The sequence below is a fragment of the Peromyscus eremicus genome, unplaced genomic scaffold (genome assembly GCF_949786415.1).
Source record: "Peromyscus eremicus unplaced genomic scaffold, PerEre_H2_v1 PerEre#2#unplaced_71, whole genome shotgun sequence".
NCBI classification, from domain to species: Eukaryota; Metazoa; Chordata; class Mammalia; order Rodentia; family Cricetidae; genus Peromyscus; species Peromyscus eremicus.
In genome coordinates this window covers 363,890-374,231 of record NW_026734312.1, presented here as the reverse complement: position 1 = coordinate 374,231, position 10,342 = coordinate 363,890, and the positions used below count along the sequence as shown (strand labels likewise).

The following is a 10,342-nucleotide window of genomic DNA, read 5'->3' as shown; positions in this document are numbered from 1 at the left end:
CTTCTTCTTCTTCTTCTTCCTCTTCCTCTTCTTCCTCTTCTTCCTCTTCTTCTTCTTCTTCTTCTTCCTCTTCTTCTTCTTTGCTTAATGTCTCTTAAAATTTACTTTTGTTTTTGTTTTTGTTTTCTGAGACAGTGTTTTTCTGTGTAGCTTTGTACCTTTCCTGGAACTCACTCTGTAGACCAGGCTGGCCTCAAACTCACAGAAGTCTGCCCGTCTCTGCCTCCTGAGTGCTGGGATTAAAGGTGTGTGCCACCACTACCGGGCTCTTAAAATTACTATTAATGGCCCACTGAGTCCAAGTACGGCTGACCATCTGTGAATGTGTGTGAAGACACTTTCTGGGACATGAGCAATCTGTCCTAAGCCACAGCCCACAGATAAATTAATCTCCTCTTTTCACAACCAGCCATGGCCAATTGCTACTCATCTAGTGCTGGGGCCTTGAGAGATGTTTCCTCATTCATGCTGGCATCTTGACTGGCTTGAGCTTGTGCAAGTCTAGTGTATGACACAGCTGTTCTGAGTTGATCTGTGCATCCGTTATGCCATGTCCCCAAAAGAACATTTCAATGTACTTCTCTCCAGATTCAAACTCTTACATTGTTTTCAGACCATTCTTCCTCACTGTTTCTTGAGCTTTCAGTAGTGGAAGGTCAATGCAAATGACCCATCTGCAGATGAGCCTTCACTCTGGCTTATCCTTATCATGTTAACTAGTTATGAATCTCTACATTAACCATTACCCTCTGAAAAAAAATCATCTGGCCAACAATGAGAGCAGAACAAACCTATGGGTATATAACATAAATAAAAATAGTACTAGTTAATTTTCCTGGACTAGCTTATGACAACTCCAAACATAAGCATTTGACAAGGTTTACAGCAGCAGACATTTAATCCATTGCTTGGACAGGTCTCCCATCCATTCCTAACAAGATTGGTTATTTACATAACTACCACACGACCATTGAGGACACTTGCCTGGCTGGTCACTGTTGTCATAGGAAAGGTCCAAGACTGGATAAACTCTTGATGTATTTCATGACCAGTGGCTGGAATTACAACTTTTATTATGATGAAAGGCAGAAATTCCTTGTCTGCTAGAGATTGAGTTCTAAATGCCCTGCAACCAGACAGTGTGGTATCTTCAACAAGAGAGTCTTACCATTTAGTTATGACAAACAACCAGAATGTGCATTAATAGATTGTTATTGGGATGACTTGGAGCCCTGCTTGACAGACAACTCAAAAGGAGGTATGCCATCCCTTGTTTTGGAGTTTCAATGTAAATCTCATATCTTATGAGATAAGTCAACACATTCCAGGTACCTCTGAACAAGCTCTTTTTAGTATGTCTTTTAAACTATTTGACCAACTAGTCACTTCCACAGCCTTCATACAGCCTTAGTCTTTGTTCAGTTACACCTTAGTCCCTGTTCTGACTTATTCTTCTACCTTCATTGCCACTTAAACCTTAGCCCAGAGTACTTATTGCTCCAGTGTTATTTCCTGTCACCTGTGTTCTACCTCCCCTTAAATTATATTTTACTTAATTTGCAAGATCTTGGATCCTGTAAGGCTTTTTTCATAGACCTTCATTTTCGTTTGGCACTCATCCTTCTGTCCTTTATCCTCCAATTCTTCCATGATTGAAACTGTCAACATCCAGTATTCTCCTTCTCTGATTTAATTTTACATATATTTTCCTATCTCCTTTTTAATTGGTCCATCTACAATAGACCATGTCTAATTTCTAGGTTTCCTCGTGTAATCCTAATTGAACATACAAAAGTCTAATATCTACACATGAGGACAGCATATCACATTTGCTTTTTTAATCCTAGCTGGCCTCATTGAGTAAAACTTCTTCTAGTTCTATTAATTCACTTGCAATTTTTACTATTTCATTTTTCTTTACATTGAGTAATATTCCATTGTGTGTATATACCACATTTTCCTTATCCTTTCATCTGCTGATGACTATCAAGGTTGATTCTATAACCTAGGGCAGGTGAGTGGGATTCCTTCATTGATTTTTATTCAGTTTGTCATCCCTGATTTTGGTGTTAAATTTGTGAAATGCTAATTTGTTGTAGTGTTTATCAGCTGTAAGACTTTTTGTGGAGCCTCAACCCTTTTACAGCTGATAAAATTCTACCATCTTTAAGTAGGGCCATTCTGAATTCTCTCACACTTTGTATGCTTTAATATTCTTCTTACCTTATTGGATCCATCTAGAACTTCAGCTCTTTATTAAAATGTATAGAGACATTAAACAATGATTGCCTTTTTCTCATCATAATTTTAGATTAATATTTTTTTCTCCAATTTAGAAGATGTAGACTGTAGGCTTGTTGTTTATTGCTTGTATAATTGTGACATGTTCTCTACCCAACCCTAGCCTCTCCTTAACTTTTATCACTAAGTTCCACATGTTCAGTTGTTCAAATGTTCAATGACCAAGTTGTTTTTATCTCAGAGATGCAGAGATTGTTTGAAATACACAAGTCAACAGATTTAACAAAGCACAGAAACAGACTTAGACAAAAAGTCACCTAATCTTCTCAATACATTTACATAAGGCCCTTGCCAAAATCCAATATACCATCATGATAATAATCCAGAGAGTGTAAGAAAAGGAGCATATCTCAACACAATAAAAATTATATAATGGGAAACTCACAGCCAACGTCTTCTTCAATAGATGAAAACATGAGTCCCTCAAGGTCATAAGAGACAGGTTTGTCTCTCATCTTGAATCCTTTTCAATGCTGTGCTCAATCTATTAGCTGGAGCAATAAATCAGGAGAACAAAATTAAAGGGAGACAAATAGGAGAATAGAAATCAATACTGTTTGTATTAGTTATGGTTTCTATTGCTGGGAAGAGATACCATGACCATGGCTACTCCTATTAGGGAACCATTTCATTGGGATGGATTCCTGTTTCACAGGTTTTGTCCACCATCATCATGGTGGGACATGGCAGCATGCAGGCAGACATGGTCCTGGATAAGGAGCTGAGAGTTCTCATCCTGATCAGCAAGCAGTAAAAGAGCCTGTGTCTACTCTGGGTGTAACTTGAGCACAGGAGACCTCAAATGGCCCCCACAGAGACAAACTTCCCCCAACAAGGTCACACCACCGCCAACAAGGCCAAACCTTCTGATAGTGACACTTCCTATAAGCTTATGGGGCCCATTTGCATTCAAAGTACCATACTATCCAAAGAAATTTTCCTGATAATAGGGTAGGCAATTCTTTATTTTATAAATATCCTCCAATTTCATTTGGGAATATAAATAGCATTAACAGTTCTTATATAAAAGTAGTTGCTTTTGCTTTTTCTTAATATTGTGCATCAGTTCAAATCCTCTGAATATGTTTCTTCTTTTTTTTTCTCTTACATAATGAGTTGCCATGAGAAATGAAGGATAGATTTAAAGTTTACCGTGCAAAATAGATTTGCTACTAAAATGTCTTTGTCTTCCATATATACTACATAGAATTTCAAGTACACTTGTCATAAAATTAGGAATTCAAATATGTTCTTAGAAATCAAATAAGACCTTTCTAACATATGTTACCAATACTCCTGTTGATAGAGTGTGTCTGACCCCAATGGACCACAGAAATCTTCCACAAAAGCTCCTGACTTATCCAATATAGACAATGATGCAGAAAAAATTGTAGTGATGCATCAGGAGAGAAGTAAGTACTACATTTTAAAATATACTTGTTCTATAGAATGATTGTGTATAGAACAGAACACTATATGTAATAGACAGACAACTACACATATAGGAAGCAAAAGGATTAGTAGAATGGTAATAACACACACACATTATCAAATCTGAGCAACACATAAGATTTTGTTTGTCAAAGACGGAGTCCTTGCTTCCACCTCTCATTGTCCATATTTCATTTGCTTTATCTTCAGAAATATATGAGATCAATCTGAATATGTAAGTGAAGTGAACCCCCATACAGTGGGGTCTGCTTCCCAAACCTCTGTTCAGAGAAAAAACATACTCAAACACCTGTTTTTATGATTGATTCTTTATTAAATAGAGAAGACAAGTTAAATTTTTCCACTGCAGTTTATACTTAATTCAAACTATTGCTTGAGAAAATGAAAATAAATATTTTCTCATCCTTAATGTGTCTTCATTATAGTAATGGACAGCTTTTCCCCTAAATGTTCATTGTACTTTGCTTAGTGAAATATATGCACTTGTTAACAGCATCCATCATGGAAGACCAAGAGCATACCTCAGAAGAGCAGAGGCCGCACAGTGCTAGAAAAACTAAGCGGCCATTTGTAAGTATATACTTCAGTTTACATTGCACATTTAAGCTGTTTCCACGGTAATGTTCCATAGGCCAAATACGGTTAAATTTAGTATGTCTTCTAGAATTAATACATAGAACGTAATTTTTTTATATATATTCTTATTATTTCTTCTTTGAAAACTACATTCACCACTGACTATCTCCACCTTGTGCTGGTTGAACTCCTCCTCCTCCTCCTCCTCCTCCTCCTCCTCCTCCTCCTCCTCCTCCTCCCTCTCCTTCCTCTCCTCCTCCTCCTCCTCCTCCTTCTTCTTCTTCCTCCTCTTCTTCTTCTTCTTCTTCTTCTTCTTCTTCTTCTTCTTCTTCTTCTTCTTCTTCTTCTTCTTCTTCTTCTTTGTTTAATGTCTCTTAAAATTACTTTTGGTTTTGTTTTTGTTTTTGTTTTCTGAGACAGTGTTTTTCTGTATAGCTTTGCACCTTTCCTGGAACTCACTCTGTAGAGCAGGCTGGCCTCAAACTCACAGAGATCTGCCTGTCTCTACCTCCTGAGTGCTGAGATTAAAGGTTTGTGCCACCACTGTCTGGCTCTTAATATTACTATTAAGAGCCCACTGAGTCCAAGTAGGGCTGACCATCTGTGAATGTGTGTGAAGACACTTTCTGGGACATGAGCAATCTGTCCTAAGCCACAGCCCACAGATAAATTAATCTCTTCCTTTCATAACCAGCCATGGCCTATTGCTCCTCATCTAGTGTTGGGGCCTTGAGAGATGTTTCCTCATTCATGCTGGCATCTTGACTGGCTTGAGCTTGTGCAAGTCTAGTGTAAGACACAGCTGTTCTGAGTTGATCTGTGCATCCCTTATGCCATGTCCCCAAAAGAACATTTCAATGTACTTCTCTCCAGATTCAAACTCTTACATTGCTTTCAGACCATTCTTCCTCATTGTTTCTTGAGCTTTCAGTAGTGGAAGGTCAATGCAAATGACTCAACTGCAGGTGAGCCTTCACTCTGGCTTATCCTTATCATGGTAACTAGTTATGAGTCTCTACATTAACCATTACCCTTTGAAAAAAAATCATATGTCCTACAATGAGAGCAGAACAAACCTATGAGTATAAATGTAAATATTAATAGCACTAGTTGATTCTCCTGAACTAGCTTATGACTATTCCAAACATAAGCTTTTGACAAGGTTTATAGCATTAGACATTTAATCCATTGCTTGGAACAGGTCTCCCATCCATTCCTAACAAGGTTGGTTATTTACATAACTACCACCCAACCATTGTGGACAGCTTGCCTGGCTGGTCACTGTTGGCATAGGAAAGGTCCAAGACTGGATAGACTCTTGATGTATTTCATGACCAGTGACTAGAACTACAACTTTTATTATGATGAAAGGCAGAAATTCCTCGTCTTCTAGGGATTGAGTTCTAAATGCCCTGCAACCAGACTGTGTGGTATCTTCAACAAAAGAGTCTTACCATTTATGTATGACAAACAACCAGAATGTGAAGATATAGATTATGTTATTTGGGGTGACATGGAGGCCTACTTGACTGATAACTCAAAAGGAGGTATCCTTTCCATTGTTTTGGAGTTTCAATGTAAATCTCATGTCTTATGAGATAAGTCAACACATTCCAGGTACCTCTGAACAAACTCTTTTTAGTATGTCTTTTAAACTATTTGACCAACTAGTCGCTTCCACAGCCTTCATACAGCCTTAGTTTATGTTCAGTTACACCTTAGTCCCTGTTCTGACTTATTCTTCTACCTTCATTGCCACTTAAACCTTAGCCCAGAGTACTTATTGCTCCAGTGTTATTTCTTGTCACCTGTGTTCTACCTCCCCTTAAATTATATTTTACTTAATTTGCAAGATCTTGGATCCTGTAAGGCTTTTTTCATAGACCTTCATTTTCGTTTGGCACTCATCCTTCTGTCCTTTATCCTCCAATTCTTCCATGATTGAAACTGTCAACATCCAGTATTCTCCTTCTCTGATTTAATTTTACATATATTTTTCCTATCTCCCTTTTAATTGGTCCATCTACAATAGACCATGTCTAATTTCTAGGTTTCCTCGTGTAATCCTAATTGAACATACAAAAGTCTAATATCTACACATGAGGACAGCATATCACATTTGCTTTTTTAATCCTAGCTGGCCTCATTGAGTAAAACTTCTTCTAGTTCTATTAATTCACTTGCAATTTTTACTATTTCATTTTTCTTTACATTGAGTAATATTCCATTGTGTGTACATACCACATTTTCCTTATCCATTCATCTGCTGATGGCTATCAAGTTTGATTCTATATCCTAGGGCAGGTGAGTGGGATTCTTTCATTGATTTTTTATTCAGTTTGTTATCACTGATTTTGGTGTTAAATTTGTGAAATGCTAATTTGTTGTAGTGTTTATCAGCTGTAAGACTTTTTGTGGAGCCTCAACCCTTTTACAGCTGATAAAATGCTACCATCTTTAAGTAGGGGCATTCTGAGTTCTCTCACACTTTGTATGCTTTAATATTCTTCTTACCTTATTGGGTCTATCTAGAACTTCAGCTCTTTATTAAAAAGTATAGAGACAGTGAACCATGATTGCCTTTTTTTCTCATCATTATGGTTAGATTAATATTTTTTCTCCATTTTAGAACATGTAGATGGTAGGCTTGTTGTTTATGGCTTGTATAATTGTGACATATTCTCTACCCATACCTAGCCTCTCCTGACTTTTATCATTATTGTCCAAATGTTCAATTGTGTTAGTGGTCGTTCATGCATATTGGGATAATCATGTGAATTTCTTTATTCCATTTATTTGATTTGTTGTATGTATTGGTTTACATACATTTCTCTTACCCTGCATTCTTGCATGAAACCATAAGGGCCATCATGGATATACTTTTTGTTATGGTCTTAAATTCTCTTTGCCAATATCATTTTTAATTTTATATATATGGTTATTTGTCTACATGTATTCTTGTGCATGATATGTGTGCTTGGTATACTCAGAGGCCAGAAAAGAGCATCCAATTCCCTGGAACTGGAGTTACAGATAGCTGTGAGATATGATGTGGATGCTGGGAATTGAAAGTGGGTCCTCTGGAAGAATAGGCATTGCTTGTCAATGCTGGGGCATCTCTCAAACCCAGGCTTGTCAATCTCACATTTAGAAGTTTTGTATCTGTTCTCATCATGAAAATCAGTCTGTGGTTTTAAGTCTTTTCATAGGAATCTTTCTCTACTTGGGGTATCAAGGTATTATTGACATCATAAAAATTTTGGAGAAATCCTTTGTTTTACTATTTCATGAAATGGTCTGAGTAGCAATGATTTTCATTTTTCTTTGGTATTCTGTAAAACTCTGAAAATAATCCATCTGGTCCTGGTCAGTTTTTAGTTGAAAAGTATTTTGTTCCTTCTTCAATCTCAATAGTGCATATATATATATATATATATATATATATATATATATATATATATATAAAATCATCTCCTTCCTCCTGACTTAATTTCATTACATACAATGAATCTAGAAATACATCCATTTTTTTTAGATTTTAGAATTACATGCAAAGGAGATTTTTAAATATGTTTGTGATTTGAAGGATATCCTTCTTCTGGGAGTCAGCCTCTGTTTAAGCCTAGAACAGTGTTCATATGTCAATACAGGTGGTGCCTGGCAGGTGAAACCTAGCCACCTGTGGGAATGGTCCCTAGCAGAATACATAGGTTGAATCAAACAGTGAGAGCCTCTCAACTGGTCCTGGAGTTTGCCTAGTTCATCAGTGGGCCTAACCTCTAGAAGGCAGGGTCCCTCACTTGGTGTAGGAAGTCATACTGCCTGGGATTCTGGAGGAAAATCCCTGGGCCTTATGTTGTTGTAGGAGATCATGCAAGTCAGGCCCCAGGACAAAGTTCATGGGTATCTTATGTGGCCCTAAAGGGAAGTCAGAATCTTTCATCTGGTTCTGGAGTTTCTGGAATATCAGAGGTAGCCTAAGCCTGGAACTCAAGTCCCTCCCTTTCTGAAGCTAGTACTTAATTCTCATACTATTGTAACTTATTCTAAAATTGTGAATGTATGTAAAATATGCAATCAGCCATAGTTGCCCTTTTTAGTTGAATGGATGGTTCAAATCTTTGGTGACATTGTTTTAATTTTTAGTTTAAAAACTACTTATTTTACATAATCTCTTTCAGATTGATGCTATAAGAGCATGCTTTTGTGCATGTTTCACCAAAAAACGGAGCTCTTCTTCCCACTACAAGAAATAGAAGAGAAAACATAAAAAAGTGATGGTAAGAGTTATATTTTCTTTTAAAATGTATTAGAAAGAATGTTTATCTAAAATATATACTCAGTTATCCAGCTCAGGAGTATAAGTATTTCAGTGCAGCATGGGGGATAAAAAGAGTTAACTGTCAATGGAATGATTATCTCATGAGTCAACAACTGGCTAAATCAAGATTGTCATCAATCGCATATATATATATATGTATACAGTTATTTAGATAGATTATATAGATATAGATAGTAAGATAGATAGAAGGATGGATGGATGCATGGATGGATGGATGGACAGATGGATGGACAGATGGATAGACGGATAGTTGACGGATAGACAGATAGACAGATAGACAGATAGATAGATAGATAGATAGATGACAGATGATAGATATCTAGAATGTGTGTGTATGTATGTTTTGGTCACATTTCAAAGGTTCAGGAATATTAGGAAATAAAGCTGAAGAGAGAAAGCTGGGAGCTAAAGAATATGAACAGTTTCAAATACTGGACATTAAGGAGGAAAATGGGGCAGTGTGTCTGGTGGTCGGGGAGAGAATAAATTCTTTAGAAAAGGAATAGTATGGTGTTGAAAATGTAAAAAGAACATAAATCGATTTCTAACACAAAGGTTTCATTGATAAGAAGAAAAGATATTCCTAACCATCTTCCATGTTTTCCTCACTGTTGTTACATACTAGAGTTAGGTTCCAATTTAGACTTTAAGGCTCGGTTGAGTTTTATGATTAGGCTTCCTGTTATATAGTTAGAGTAGATTTAAGGTTAGAGTTAGGTGTTTGCATTAAGGTTCACAAATGTCATGGAGCATATAGATCTGTTATGAAAGTGAAGTATTCAATGGAATGTTCACGATGGATGAAAGGTGAACTTTACAAAAACGTTTCTATTGGCACACATGTTCTAGAAATGCATTTTATGAATGCTCTAACTAGCTCTTTTCACCATATTGTTTATAAAGCAGAAGAGAGCACTGTGTATTTAAAATGAATTATTCTCATCCTAGAACTTGGACAAGCCTACGACAATTGCCTGACAACTTCTCCGACCATCCACAATAAGACAACTCAGGAGAAAATCTGTCTCTTCTCCAATAATTGCTTTAAGAAAAAGCACATTTTTATTTTATGTTTTAGAATAATATAGTATTATATTACATATTCTTCAGTGTTATTTTCACCTGTTTATTTTGTTTTATTATGTTATAGTATATTACACTATTATATTATCTTCAGTTTTTATTTCCATAAGTTTATCTTGTTTTATTAGATTATGTTATATTATGTTAATATATTATGCTTTCTTCAGTGTTTATTTTACATTTACCTTCCTTCCCTTGATGTAAATAGTTCATGTATATGTGTACATATGTATATATGTATATATGATTATATGTATATATGTTTATGTGCTTTGTAATATATTTTTAGAAGATACCATTTTTGAATGTACAAAGTTATTGAATAATTAATTAATAATAATTAAATAATAATAATTTAATTACCCATTCAAAGTTGTTTGAGTCCATTTAATTGCTATATTTCCCTTTAGCTCTTCTAGTTACTAATGCAGCTATACAGTATTTGATGATGGTCATTGATGGTTCATCCATACCTTCTTTATGTAAATGAGCACTGTTTTAGTTTTTTTAGTTTATCCATTGTTTATTCTTTTAACCATGATTGGATTTCTTCTTGGTATCTTTCAATTATAATGAGCAATGCAGAGG

The 10,342-nt window shown here is 36.0% G+C and overlaps 1 long non-coding RNA gene across 1 annotated transcript; it reads left to right on the top strand.

Annotated features, from left to right (window-relative positions):
* The first annotated feature begins 3,584 nt into the window (after positions 1-3,584).
* Positions 3,585-10,126, top strand: LOC131901300 (uncharacterized). Its single transcript, XR_009376468.1, has 4 exons — positions 3,585-3,713; positions 4,247-4,323; positions 8,511-8,609; positions 9,620-10,126. It is a non-coding gene; the product is annotated as an uncharacterized LOC131901300 (long non-coding RNA).
* The last annotated feature ends 216 nt before the right edge of the window (positions 10,127-10,342 follow it).